Raw genomic sequence first — 15,210 nt, forward strand, 5'->3', positions numbered from 1 at the left:
TGGAGAGGAAGCTGTGAATGGCCGACCATAGTAAAAAGCGGGTGAGAAAAGGTGCGAATGTCCAATCATACATGATCAAAACAGGGAGCGGAGGTGTTTGGCTGCGACAAGGTGTGTATGTCCACCCATAATTAATGAAAAGCGGGCAACAAGTAGGTTTGAATACCCATCATCAAAAGCAGGAGTGGATGTGTTCGGCTACAAGAAGGTTTGAATGTCTGACCATAGTTTGTAAAAAGCGGGTAAGAAAAGGTTTGAGTGCCCGAACATACACCATCAAAAGAGGGAGCGGAGGTGTTCCGCTGTAAGACGGTGTGAATGTCCAACAATAGTTGGTAAAAAGCGGGTAAGAAAAGGTTAAAATACCCGACTGTACACAATCAATAGCGGGAGCGGAGTTGTTCGGCTACAAGAAGGTGTGAAAGTCCGACCATGGTTTGTAAAAAGCGGGTAAGAAAAGGTGCGAATGCCCGACAATGTATGATCAAAAGAGGGAGTGGAGGTTTTCGGCTGCAAGAAGGTCTGAATGTCCAACCATAATTTGTAAAAACCGGGGAAGAAAAGGCTCGAAAGCCCGACTATACACCATCAAAAGTGGGAGCGGAGGTGTTCAGCTGCAAGAAGGTGTGAATGTTCGACTAAAGTTTGTAAAAAGCTGGTAAGACAAGGAGCGATGTCCCGACATTGTATGATCAAAAGCGGGAGCGGAGGTGTCCAGCTGTGAGTAGATGTGAATGTCCGACCATAATTGCTGAAAAATGTGTTAGAAAAGGTAAGAATACTGGACCATACATCATCAAAAGCGGGAGAGGTGGTGTTCGGCTGCAAGAAGGTGTGAAAGTCCGACAATGGTTTGTAAAAAGCGGGTAAAAAAAGGTTCAAATGCCCGAATATACATCATCAAAAGCGGAAGCGGAGGTGTTCGGATGCAAGAAGGTGTGAACGTCCGACCAAAGTTTGTAAAAAGCAGTGAAAAGCGAGAAAAAGCATTTCGTGAGTTCTGCATGATTTGGGATTTTGCTTATAAAATGCATTACTTCACTCAAACTATGTTAAAACTGATTTGTCCTTCATATTTACCATGTCTAGAAATATTTAAACAAAAAAACAACGTTGTACTTTGCAGTAAAAGAAAGAGCAAATCTAAAGTTTCAGGAATCCGAGTATAAGCCTGCTTTCATGAGTTCTGCACGATTTCGGATTTTGCTATAAAATGAATTGCTTTGCTCAAACCAAGTTAAAACTGCTTTGTCCTTCCATATTCATCAATGTCTAGATCGACTTCAACAAAGAAAAACATTGGACTTTGCAGTAGAAGAAGTTGAAATCCATCTACACATTGATAAATATGAAGGACAAAGCAGTTCCCACTTGCCCATAAGAAAATAAGCTTATTCTCGGATTCCTGATCTTTCAGTGTTGCTCTTTCTTCTACTGCAAAATACAATGTTGTTCTTTGTTGAAGTCGATCTAGACATTGATAAATATGAAGGAAAAAGCAGTTTTAACTTGGTTTGAGTGAATTAATTCATTTTATACATAAAATCCGAAATCGTGCAGAACTCATATAAATAAGCTTATTCTCGGATTCCTAAAACTTTTGATTGGCTCTTTCTTTTACTGCAAAGTACAACGTTGTTTTTTTTTTGTTTAAATCTATCGAGACATTGATAAATATGAAGGTAAAAGCCGTTTTAACATAGTTTGAGTGAAGGAATTGATTTTATAGATAAAATCCCAAATCATGCAGAACTCCTCAAAAGGGGCGTATGGCTTAATCACAAGTGTGGTTCTTTCTCATTCAGGGTAGTATGAGGAAGTTTATGCTTGAAATATATGTAGAAATGGGTACATATGAAGGACAAAGCAGTGTTAACTTAGTTTGAGTGAAGGAATTCATTTTATACATAAAATCCCAAATCATGCAGAACGTATGAAAAGAAGCTTATTCTCGGATTCCTGATCCTTCAGTTTTGCTCTTTCTTCTACTGCAAAATACAATGTTGTTCTTTGTTGAAGTCGATCTAGACATTGATAAATATGAAGGAAAAAGCAGTTTTAACTTGGTTTGAGTGAATGAATTTATTTTATACATAAAATCCGAAATCGTGCAGAACTCATGAAAATAAGCTTATTCTCGGATTCCTAAAACTTTTGATTTGCACTTTCTTTTACTGCAAAGTACAACGTTGTTTTTTGTTGAAATTTATCTAGACATTGATTACATTCACACCTACTTGCAGTCGAACACCTTCTCATCCACTTATGATCATGTGCGGTTGGGCTTTCGCACCTTTTCTTACCCATTTTTCAGTAATTATGGGTGGACATTCAGACCTTCTTGCAGCCGAAAACCTCCGCTCCTCTTTTGATCATACATTGTCGGGCATTCACACCTTGTCTTACCCGCTTTTTACAAACTTTAGTCGGACATTCAAACCTTCTTGCAGCTGAACCACCTCCGCTCCCTGTTTTGATCATATATGGTCTGGCAATAGTACCTTTTCTTACCCGTTTGTGAGTAATATTTGGCTGGACATTCACACCTTCTTGCAGCCGAACACAACCTCTCCCGCTTTTGATGATATATGGTCCGGCCTTCTTACCTTTTCTAACACATTTTTCAGCAATTATGGTCGGACATTCACACCTACTCACAGACGAACACCTCCGCTCCCACATTTGATAGTGTATAGTCGGGCATTCTCACCCTTTCTCATCAGCTTTTTGCAAGTTATGATCTGATATTCACACCTACTTGAAGTCGAGCAGCTCTGCTCCCGCTTTTGATTATGTTTGGTTGGATATTCGAACATTTTCTTAATGCTTTTTACAAACTTTGGTCGGACGTTCACACCGTCTTCCAGCCGAACACCTCCGCTTCCGCTTTTGATGGTGTATAGTCGGGCATTCGAGCCTTTTCTTACCCACCTATTACTTACTATGGGTGGACATTCAAACCTTCTTGTAGCCGAACACATCCGCTCCTGCTTTTGATGATGTATGATTTGGCATTCGCACCTTTTCTTACCCATTTTTCAGTAATTATTGGTCGGACATTCAGACCTTCTTGCACCTGAACACCTCTGCTCCCGCTTTTGATGGTGTATAGTCGGGCTTTCGAGCCTTTTCTTCCCCGATTTTTACAAATTATGGTTGGACATTCAGACCTTGCAGCCGAAAACCTCCGTTCCCTCTTTTGATCATACATTGTCGGGCATTCGCCCCTTGTCTTACACGGTTTTTACAAACTTTAGTCAGACATTCACACCTTGCAGCTGAACCACCTCCATTCCCTGTTTTGATCATGTGTGGTCTGGAAATACTACCTTTTCTTCCCCCGTTTGTGAGTAATTATGGCTGGACATTCACACCTACTTGCAAGCGAAAAACCACCTCTCCCGCTTTTGATGATGTATTGTCCGTTATTCTAGTCTTTTCTATCACATTTTTCAGCAATTATGATCTGACATTTACACCTACTTGCAGTCGAACAGCTCTGCTCCCGCTTTTGATTATGTTCGGTTGGATATTCAAACCTTTTCTTAACTGCTTTTTACAAACTTTGGTCGGACGTTCACACCTTCTTGCAGCTGAACACCCCCGCTTCCGCTTTTGATGGTATATATTCGGGTATTCGAACCTTCTCTTACCCGCTTTTTACAAACCATGGTTGGACTTTCATACCTTCTTGTAGCTGAACAACTCCACTCCTGCTTTTGATGATTTATGGTTGGACATTCGCATCTTTTCCTACCCATTTTTCAGTAATTATAGGTGGATATTCACATCTTCTTGCAGCTGAACACCTCCTCTCCCGCTAATGATCATGTAAGGTTTGATATTCGAAAATTTCTTTCATGTTTTAAAGCAATTATTAATGGACATTCACACCTACTTGCAGCCGAACACCACCTCTCCCGCTTTTGATGATGTATGGACCGGCATTCTTACCTTTTCTAACACATTTTTCAGCAATTATGGTTGGAGAATCACACCTACTCACAGCCGAACAACTCCGCTACCGCATTTGATGGTGTATAGTCGGGATTTCTCACCCTTTCTCATCAGCTTTTTGCAAATTATTCTCTGACATTCACACCTACTTGCAGTCGAACAGCTCTGCTCCCGCTTTTGATTATGTTTGGTTAGATATTCGAACCTTTTCTTAACTGCTTTTTTACAAACTTTGGTCGGACGTTCACACCTTCTCTTAGCTGAACAACTCCGCTCCCTCTTTTGATTGTGTACAGTCGGGTATTTTAACCTTTTCTTACCCGCTTTTTACCAACTATGATCGGACATTCACACCGTCTTACAGCGGAACACCTCCGCTCCCTCTTTTGATGGTGTATGTTCGGGCATTAGAACCTTTTCTTACCCGCTTTTTACAAACCAGGGTCGGACTTTCACACCTTTTAGTAGCCGAACAACTCCGCTCCCGCTATTGATTGTGTACAGTCGGGTATTTTAACCTTTTCTTACCCGCTTTTTACCAAATATGGTCGGACATTCACACCGTCTTACAGCGGAACACCTCCTCTCCCGCTTATGATCATGTACGGTTTGATATTCGAAAATTTACTTTCTTGTTTTAAAGCAATTATTGATGGACATTCAAACCTTCTTTTTGATGGTGTATAGTCGGGCTTTCGAGCCTTTTCTTCCCGCTTTTTACAAACCATGGTCGGACTTTCACACCTTCTTGTAGCCGAACAACTCCGCTCCTGCTATTGATTGTGTACAGTCGGGTATTTTAACCTTTTCTTACCCGCTTTTTGCCAACTATGGTCGGACATTCACACCGTCTTACAGCGGAACACCTCTGCTCCCGCTTTTGATGGTGTATAGTCGGGCATTCAAACCATTTCTTACCCGCTTTTTACAAACTATGGTGGGACATTCAAACCTTCTTGTATCCGAAAACCTCCGCTCTCTCTTTTGATCATACATTGTCGGACATTCGCACCTTTTCTTACCCGCTTTTTACAAACCAAGGTCGGACTTTCACACCTTCTCTTAGCTGAACAACTTCGCTCCCTCTTTTGATTGTGTACAGTCGGGTAATTTAACCTTTTCTTACCCGCTTTTTACCATCTATGGTCGGATATTCACACCTTCTTGCAGCTGAACACCTCCTCTCCCGCTTATGATCATGTGCAGTTTGATATTCGAAAATTTTCTTTCACATTTTCTAGCAATTATTGATGGACCTTCAGACCGTCTTGCAGCTGAACACCTCCGCTCCCACTTTTGATGGTGTATAGTCGGGCTTTCGAGCCTTTTCTTCCCCGGTTTTTACAAATTATGGTTGGATATTCAGACCTTCTTGCAGCCGAAAACCTCCACTCCCTCTTTTGATCATACATTGTCGGGCATTCGCACCTTTTCTTACCCGCTTTTTACAAACCATGGTCGGACTTTCACACCTTTTAGTAGCCGAACAACTCCGCTCCCGCTATTGATTGTGTACAGTCGGGTATTTTAACCTTTTCTTACCCGCTTTTTACCAACTATGGTTGGACATTCACACCTTCTTACAGCAGAACACCTCCGCTCCCTGTTTTGATTATGTATGGTTTGACATTCGCACCTTCTCTCACCCGCCTTTTACTATGGTCGGCCATTCACAGCTTCCTCTCCACCGTACTTGTATGGTGGGATATTCACACCCACTTGCATCCGAAGACCTCCGCCCCCACTTTTGTTGATATTTAGTCGGTCATTCGCACCTTACCCGCTTTTGGCAAACTATGGCCTTCTTGCAGCCAAAAACCTCTGATCTCGCTTTTGATGATGTAAGGTTGGGCATTCAGACCTTGCTTCACCTGCTTTTCACCAAATATAGTCGGACATTCACACCCACTTGCATCCGAAGACCTCCGCCCCAAATTTTGTTGATATTTAGTCGGACATTCGCACCTTACCCGCTTTTGGCAAACTATGGCCTTCTTGCAGCCAAACACCTCTTTTCTCGCTTTTGATGATGTAAGGTTGGGCATTCAGACCTTGCTTCACCTGCTTTTCACCAAATATAGTCGGACATTCACACCTTCTTGCAGCCGAACACTTCCGCTCCACCTTTTAGTGTTCTATCACACCTTTTTTTCACCGCATTTTATACATTATGGTTGGAAATTTTCAACCACTCTCATCCGAAGACCTCTCCTCCCGCTTTTGTTAATATATTTGAACTTTAGTCGGACATTCAAACCTTCTTGCAGCTGAACCACCTCCGCTCCCTGTTTTGATCATATATGGTCTGGCAATACTACCTTTTCTTACCCGTTTGTGAGTAATTATGGCTGGACATTCACACCTACTTGCAGCCGAACACAACCTCTCTCGCTTTTGATGATGTATGGACCGGCATTCTTACCTTTTCTAACACATTTTTCAGCAATTATGGTCGGACATTCACACCTACTCACAGCCGAACAACTCCGCTCCCACTTATGATCATGTGTGGTTTGATTTTCGAAAATTTTCTTTCATGTTTTCTAGCAATTATTGATGGACATTTAGACCTTCTTGCAACTGAACACCACCTCTCCCGATTTTGATTATGTATGGACCGGCATTTTTACCTTTTCTAACACATTTTTCAGCAATTATGGTTGGAGATTCACACCTACTCACAGCCGAACAACTCCGCTACCGCATTTGATGGTGTATAGTTGGGCATTCTCACCCTTTCTCATCAGCTTTTTGCAAATTATGATCTGACATTCACACCTACTTGCAGTCGAACAGCTCTGCTCCCGCTTTTGATTATGTATGGTTGGATATTCGAACCTTTTCTTAACTGCTTTTTACAAACTTTGGTTGGACGTTCACACCTTCTTGTAGCCGAACACATGCACTCCTGCTTTTGATGATGTATGGTTGGGCATTCGCACCTTTTTTTTACCCATTTTTCAGGTATTATGGGTGGACATTCACACCTTCTTGCAGCTGAACACCTCCTCTCCCACTTATGATCATGTGTGGTTTGATTTTCGAAAATTTTCTTTCATGTTTTCTAGCAATTATTGATGGACATTTAGACCTTCTTTCAGCTGAACACCACCTCTCCCGATTTTGATTATGTATGGACCGGCATTTTTACCTTTTCTAACACATTTTTCAGCAATTATGGTTGGACATTCACACCTACTCACAACCGAACAACTCCGCTACCGCATTTGATGGTGTATAGTCGGGCATTCTCACCCTTTCTCATCAGCTTTTTGCAAATTATGATCTGACATTCAAACCTACTTCCAGCCAAACACCTCTGATCTCGCTTTTGATGATGTAAGGTTGGGCATTCAGACCTTGCTTCACCTGCTTTTCACCAAATATAGTCGGACATTCACACCTTCTTGCAGCCGAACACTTCCGCTCCACCTTTTAGTGTTCTATCACACCTTTTTTTCACCGCATTTTATACATTATGGTTGGAAATTTTCAACCACTCTCATCCGAAGACCTCTCCTCCCGCTTTTGTTAATATATTTGAACTTTAGTCGGACATTCAAACCTTCTTGCAGCTGAACCACCTCCGCTCCCTGTTTTGATCATATATGGTCTGGCAATACTACCTTTTCTTACCCGTTTGTGAGTAATTATGGCTGGACATTCACACCTACTTGCAGCCGAACACAACCTCTCTCGCTTTTGATGATGTATGGACCGGCATTCTTACCTTTTCTAACACATTTTTCAGCAATTATGGTCGGACATTCACACCTACTCACAGCCGAACAACTCCGCTCCCACTTATGATCATGTGTGGTTTGATTTTCGAAAATTTTCTTTCATGTTTTCTAGCAATTATTGATGGACATTTAGACCTTCTTGCAACTGAACACCACCTCTCCCGATTTTGATTATGTATGGACCGGCATTTTTACCTTTTCTAACACATTTTTCAGCAATTATGGTTGGAGATTCACACCTACTCACAGCCGAACAACTCCGCTACCGCATTTGATGGTGTATAGTTGGGCATTCTCACCCTTTCTCATCAGCTTTTTGCAAATTATGATCTGACATTCACACCTACTTGCAGTCGAACAGCTCTGCTCCCGCTTTTGATTATGTATGGTTGGATATTCGAACCTTTTCTTAACTGCTTTTTACAAACTTTGGTTGGACGTTCACACCTTCTTGTAGCCGAACACATGCACTCCTGCTTTTGATGATGTATGGTTGGGCATTCGCACCTTTTTTTTACCCATTTTTCAGGTATTATGGGTGGACATTCACACCTTCTTGCAGCTGAACACCTCCTCTCCCACTTATGATCATGTGTGGTTTGATTTTCGAAAATTTTCTTTCATGTTTTCTAGCAATTATTGATGGACATTTAGACCTTCTTTCAGCTGAACACCACCTCTCCCGATTTTGATTATGTATGGACCGGCATTTTTACCTTTTCTAACACATTTTTCAGCAATTATGGTTGGACATTCACACCTACTCACAACCGAACAACTCCGCTACCGCATTTGATGGTGTATAGTCGGGCATTCTCACCCTTTCTCATCAGCTTTTTGCAAATTATGATCTGACATTCAAACCTACTTCCAGCCAAACACCTCTGATCTCGCTTTTGATGATGTAAGGTTGGGCATTCAGACCTTGCTTCACCTGCTTTTCACCAAATATAGTCGGACATTCACACCTTCTTGCAGCCGAACACTTCCGCTTTTAGTGTTCTATGAGGCATTCACATATTTTTTTTCACCGTATTTTATAGATTATGGTTGGAAATTCTCACCCACTCTCATCCGAAGACCTCTCCTCCCGCTTTTGTTAATATATAGTCGGGCATTCGAACCTTTTCTTACCCGCTTTTTACAAATTATGGTCGAACATTCACACCTACTTGCAGCTGAATACTTCCGCTCCACCTTTTAGGTATGTTTGGTTGGCATTTGCACCTCTTTTTATACTGATTGCTGAAGATTAAGTTGTTCTTTCTCAAACTACAAATTTTTTTTAATTGTTGAAACTTGATTTGAAGTGGATAAATAAGGAGGACAAACAGTTTTAAGTCAGGCTGATAGAAGGAATTAATTTTATAGCAAAATCTGTATTTCGTCATATGTCGAGAGATGCTTATTGCTGAAGAAGTTCTTTCTCATTCTACAAAGTACAACGTTGTTTATCGTTGAAACTTGATTAGACATGAATAAATATGAAGGACAAAGCAGTCTTAACTTGGTTTGAGTTAATGAATTCGTTTTATAGGAGAATCCGAATTCGTGCATAACTCATAAAATAGAGCTTATTTTCGGATTCCTGAAGAATGAGTCTGGTTCTTTCTCATAATACAAAGTTTGTTGTTTATTGTTGAAACTTCATCAGAAGTGAAGAAATAAATGAATGCCTATCAACAAATGTGGGATCTAAACTCTAGTGCTTCCTCTAAAATAATTTCCTTTCTCAATTTAGAAATGTGTGTGTGTAAGTCACAACACCCGTGACACCAAAACGGCTTTCTTTTCTCTACACTCTGCACTATGAGCACACACACCAAATCAGAAAGGCTTTTTTCTCTCTTTTCTACATTATGGACTGTGGGGACACAAAACCGCTCTCTCTCTTTTTTTTTTTTTATCGTGTGCCAGGGCGTTGTCTCACGTATTAGATTATGCTTAAGATACGACTGGGTTTATCAGTCACATCAGAATCCATACATACTGATCCTCCCGTAATAAAATGGTCGGATCTTATCAAACACACTTTGTTTCTTGTGACAATCAAGTCAGCGAAACAGCGTATACACGTCAAGACACTGAATCAAGTTTGCCACAAGAACTCATAAGTTTGGCAGTATTGCTCTGCCGTCAGCAATGATACACACATTTTATTTTCGTGAGACATGTGCAAGCACCTGTTCATCTACTGTTCTATCACTATGAATTAGTGATCTATTATCAATAAGGATACTTCTACAACTACTATCAAAGTATGTCCGGACTTCTTATGTTGTCAGTTGCTATATATGAATAAGTGGGTAGCTACTGACAAGCATTAAGCATGTCACACAGCCCAAACATATAACATTTCAGGACACACCACACAATTAACAACCACAGTGAAGCGTGTCAAAGCCCAAACATGTAACATTCAACAGGACACTTACACAACACATTCAAATCAAACAGTCAGACAACATACAAGAACATATACCCCAGCCGGCATTGCTCCCTGCCTATTTTCGTACAGCACACTATGTGTGCGCACACCTTTATTCACAAACTCTTCAACTTATACTCTTTTACCGAAGCTGCTACAGCTCGATTGGCCGAATACCCTTTGATCCTATTTCGGTGAATTTGACATCTGCCTTACATATAACAGATTAGCGGTTTAGCAGTTTTAATTTAGTTTGAGTGAAGGAATTCATTTTATAGCAAAATCCGAAATCGTGAAGCACTCATGAAAGTAAGCTTATTCTCGGATTCCTGAAACTTTAGATTTGCTCTTTCTTTTACTGCAAAGTACAACGTTGTTTTTTTTGTTTAAATCTTTCTAGACATGGTAAATATTAAGGACAAAGCAGTTTTCACATAGTTTGAGTGAAGGAATTCATTTTATAGATAAAATCCCAAGAGTCTGCTGAGAAAAGAGAGTGAATGCGAAGTAGACTTTAACACGGCTATGGGAGCGAGCCGAGTGTGGGCTAACCGGGAGAATTGCTTGAAAGAAACGCGACACCGAATGAGCGGTCAGAACAAAGCCTCAATACGGGATTCTCGTGGTGTTTTTGTTGCTGCCTTGTCTTTTGCACAGAGTAAAAGACAAGGCAGCCATCGAATAGGGCCCGATTGTTCCTACTTGGTCAGCCGAGGAGCAAGGGGGGGGGAGCAAGCGGCTCAACCAAGCAAAGCTCACCATGGGGAAGGTGGCTATGCCAACAAGCCTGATGCCCTGCTCCCGCAGTGACGGATAATCGTACTCTGGTTTCTCTTCATAACGTACAAGTCTTTCGCCTTTTACTAAAGATTTCTGTGGAGAGCAGCACTAATGAGTTGTTTCTATTTTTGGCAGGCTTTACCTTTGCGGGTGAAGCCCTTTCTGTGTGTGCAAAAGAAATCTTCTTACTGTGCAGAGTGACTTCTCTGAGTAGAGTCGCCTTACTTGTTGCGACTGTGCCGATGTTCGAAGCTGGAGTGCAAAGTTGTTGCTTGAATGGTGCTTGTTGGAGCGTGCGGGAGTGCAAAGTTATACCATTTAAAAGGGCTGAAGAGTGCTCAGTGCAGCGGGTGGGCGACACTCTGGCCACCTTGAAAACCGAGGTTACATCCACTACCAGGGGCAGCCCAAGTTCTGCCGCAAGTGTGGTGAGCATGGGCACCTGGTTGAGGCTTGTACCAAGGTGTTATGTGGGAAGAGCAGAGAAATTGGGCAAACTTTTGGAGAGTGTCCAAATGGCAGGAAATGTAATCTCTGTGGAGAATTAAATCACCTCTTCAGAGATTGCCCTAAATCTTTTGCCAACAAATTAAAGACGGTAAAGCCACAGTCAAGCCAACAAAGAGAAGGACCAAAGGTGGCAGTTGGTGAACAAAGTGAAGAGGTTGACCCAATAAATTCAAACTTCCCGCCAAAAGCTTGGATTGGAAGTGAGGAGCAAAAAGGGGAGGGGCCTGTAGAGGCCTCACCACTCAGTGTTGAAGTCTGTGAGAATTCACAGGCAGAGGGTGGAGCTACGCTAAATGAGGAGGAAGAGCAGACAGGTGAGTCTAGTGAAGATACTCACCTCCCCGAAGGTCAACAGAAGGTCAATTTGTTGATAGGCATTCATTTATTTCTTCACTTCTGATGAAGTTTAAACAATAAACAACAAACTTTGTATTATGAGAAAGAACCCGAATCATTCTTCAGGAATCCGAAAATAAGCTCTATTTTATGAGTTATGCACGAATTCGGATTCTCCTATAAAACGAATTCCTTAACTCAAACCAAGTTAAGACTGCTTTGTCCTTCATATTTATTCATGTCTAATCAAGTTTCAACGATAAACAACGTTGTACTTTGTAGAATGAGAAAGAACTTCTTCAGCAATAAGCATCTCTCGACATATGACGAAGTACAGATTTTGCTATAAAATTAATACTTTCTATCAGCCTGACTTAAAACTGTTTGTCCTCCTTATTTATCCACTTCAAATCAAGTTTCAACAAATAAAAAAATGTTGTAGTTTGAGAAAGTAAAACTTAATCTTCAGCAATCAGTATAAAAAGAGGTGCAAATGCCAACCATACATACATAAAAGGTGGAGCGGAAGTATTCAGCTGCAAGTAGGTGTGAATGTTCGACTATAATTTGCAAAAAGCGGGTAAGAAAAGGTTCGAATGGCCAACTATATATTAACAAAAGCGGGAGGAGAGGTCTTCGGATGAGAGTGGGTGAGAATTTCCAACCATAATCTATAAAATACGGTGAAAAAAAATATGTGAATGCCTCATAGAACACTAAAAGCGGAAGTGTTCGGCTGCAAGAAGGTGTGAATGTCCGACTATATTTGGTGAAAAGCAGGTGAAGCAAGGTCTGAATGCCCAACCTTACATCATCAAAAGCGAGATCAGAGGTGTTTGGCTGCAAGAAGGCCATAGTTTTCCAAAAGCGGATAAGGTGCGAATGTCCGACTAAATATCAACAAAATTTGGGGCGGAGGTCTTCGGATGCAAGAAGGTGTGAATGTCCACCCATAATTCATGAAAAATGGGTAAAAAAAGGTGCGAATGCCTAACAATACATTATCAAAAGCAGGTGTGAATGTCAGATCATAATTTGTAAAAAGCTGATGAGAAAGGGTGAGAATGCCCGACTATACACCATCAAATGCGGGAGCGGAGGTGTTCGGCTCTGAGTAGGTGTGAATGTCCGACCATAATTGCTGAAGAATGTGTTAGAAAAGGTAAGAATGCTGGACCATACATCATCAAAAGCGGGAGAGGTGGTGTTCGGCTGAAAAAAGGTGTGACTGTTCGACTAAAGTTTGTAAAAAGTGGGTAAGACAAGGTGCGAATGCCTGACAATGTATGATCAAAAGCGGGAGCGGAGGTGTTCAGCTGCAAGAAGGTCTACATGTCCTTCAATAATTGCTAGAAAACATGAAAGAAACTTTTCGAAAATCAAACCGCACATGATCATTAGTGGGATAGGAGGTGTTCAGCTGCAAGGTGTGAATGTCCACCCATAATTCCTGAAAAATGGGCAAAAAAAAGGTGTGAATGCCCAACGATACATCATCAAAATCAGGAGTGGAAGTGTTCGGCTAGAAGAAGGTGTGAACGTCCAACCAAAATATGTAAAAAGAAGTTAAGAAAAGGTTCGAATATCCAACCAAACATAATCAAAAGCGGGAGCAGAGCTGTTCGACTGCAAGTAGGTGTGAATGTCAGATCATAATTTGCAAAAAGCTGATGAGAAAGGGTGAGAATGCCCGACTATACACCATCAAATGCGGGAGCGGAGTTGTTCGGCTGTGAGTAGGTGTGAATCTCCGACCATAATTGCTGAAAAATGTGTTAGAAAAGGTAAAAATGCCGGTCCATACATCATCAAAAGCGAGAGAGGTTGTGTTCGGCTGCAAGTAGGTGTGAATGTCCAGCCATAATTACTCACAAACGGGTAAGAAAAGGTAGTATTGCCAGACCATATATGATCAAAACAGGGAGCGGAGGTGGTTCAGCTGCAAGAAGGTTTGAATGTCCGACTAAAGTTCAAATATATTAACAAAAGCGGGAGGAGAGGTCTTCCGATGAGAGTGGTTGAAAATTTCCGACCATAATGTATAAAATGCGGTGAAAAAAAGGTGTGATAGAACACTAAAAGGTGGAGCGGAAGTGTTCGGCTGCAAGAAGGTGTGAATGTCCGACTATATTTGGTGAAAAGCAGGTGAAGCAAGGTCTGAATGCCCAACCTTACATCATCAAAAGCGAGATCAGAGGTGTTTGGCTGCAAGAAGGCCATAGTTTGCCAAAAGCGTGTAAGGTGCGAATGTCCGACTAAATATCAACAAAATTTGGGGCGGAGGTCTTCGGATGCAAGTGGGTGTGAATATCCCACCATACAAGTATGGTGGAGAGGAAGCTGTGAATAGCCGACCATAGTTTGGAAAAAGCGGGTAAGAAAAGGTTTGAATGCCCGAACATACACCATCAAAAGAGGGAGCGGAGGTGTTCCGCTGTACGAAGGTGTGAATGTCCGACCATACTTGGTAAAAAGCGGGTAAGAAAAGGTTAAAATACCCGACTGTACACAATCAATAGCGGGAGCGGATGTGTTCGGCTACAAGAAGATGTGAAAGTCCGACCATGGTTTGTAAAAAGCGGGTAAGAAAAGGTGCGAATGTCCGACAATGTATGATCAAAAGAGAGAGCAGAGGTTTTCGGATATACGAAAGTTTGAATGTCCTACCATAGTTTGTAAATAGCGGGTAAGAAAAGGTTCGAATGCCCAACTATACACCATAAAAAGCGGGAGCGGAGGTGTTCCGCTGTAAGACGGTGTGAATGTCCGACCATAGTTGGTAAAAAGCGGGTAAGAAAAGGTTAAAATACCCGACTGTACAAAATCAATAGCGGGAGCGGAGTTGTTCGGCTACAAGAAGGTGTGAAAGTCCGACCATGGTTTGTAAAAAGCAGTTAAGAAAAGGTTCGAATGCCCAACCAAACATAATCAAAAGCGGGAGCAGAGCTGTTCGACTGCAAGTAGGTGTGAATGTCCAGCCATAATTACTCACAAACGGGGGAAGAAAAGGTAGTATTGCCAGACCATACATGATCAAAACAGGGAGCGGAGGTTCAGCTGCAAGGTGTGAATGTCTGACTATAGTTTGTAAAAAGCGGGTAAGAAAAGGTGCCAATGCCCGACAATGTATGATCAAAAGAGAGAGCGGAAGTGTTCGGCTGCAAGGTCTGAATGTCCAACCATAATTTGTAAAAACCGGGTAAGAAAAGGCTCGAAAGCCCGACTATACATCATCAAAAGCGGGAGCGGAGGTGTTCAGCTGCAAGAAGGTGTGAATGTTCGACTAAAGTTTTGTAACGTTACTGCAAAGTACAACGTTGTTTTTTGTTGAAATCTATATAGACATTGATAAATACCAGCCGAAACTCTGCTGCCGCTTTTGATAATTTATGGTTGGGCATTCTTACCTTTTCTTACCCGATTTTTACAAATTATGATCTTACATTCACACCTACT

At 41.6% G+C, this 15,210-nt stretch overlaps 1 non-coding gene across 1 annotated transcript; it reads left to right on the plus strand.

The window, feature by feature from the left end:
- The first annotated feature begins 10,947 nt into the window (after positions 1-10,947).
- Positions 10,948-11,061, plus strand: LOC140286262 (U5 spliceosomal RNA). Its single transcript, XR_011911112.1, has one exon. It is a non-coding gene; the product is annotated as a U5 spliceosomal RNA (small nuclear RNA).
- The last annotated feature ends 4,149 nt before the right edge of the window (positions 11,062-15,210 follow it).

The sequence above is a fragment of the Leuresthes tenuis genome, unplaced genomic scaffold (assembly GCF_036924035.1).
Source record: "Leuresthes tenuis unplaced genomic scaffold, fLeuTen1.0.hap1 SCAF_80, whole genome shotgun sequence".
Classification (NCBI taxonomy): domain Eukaryota; kingdom Metazoa; phylum Chordata; class Actinopteri; order Atheriniformes; family Atherinopsidae; genus Leuresthes; species Leuresthes tenuis.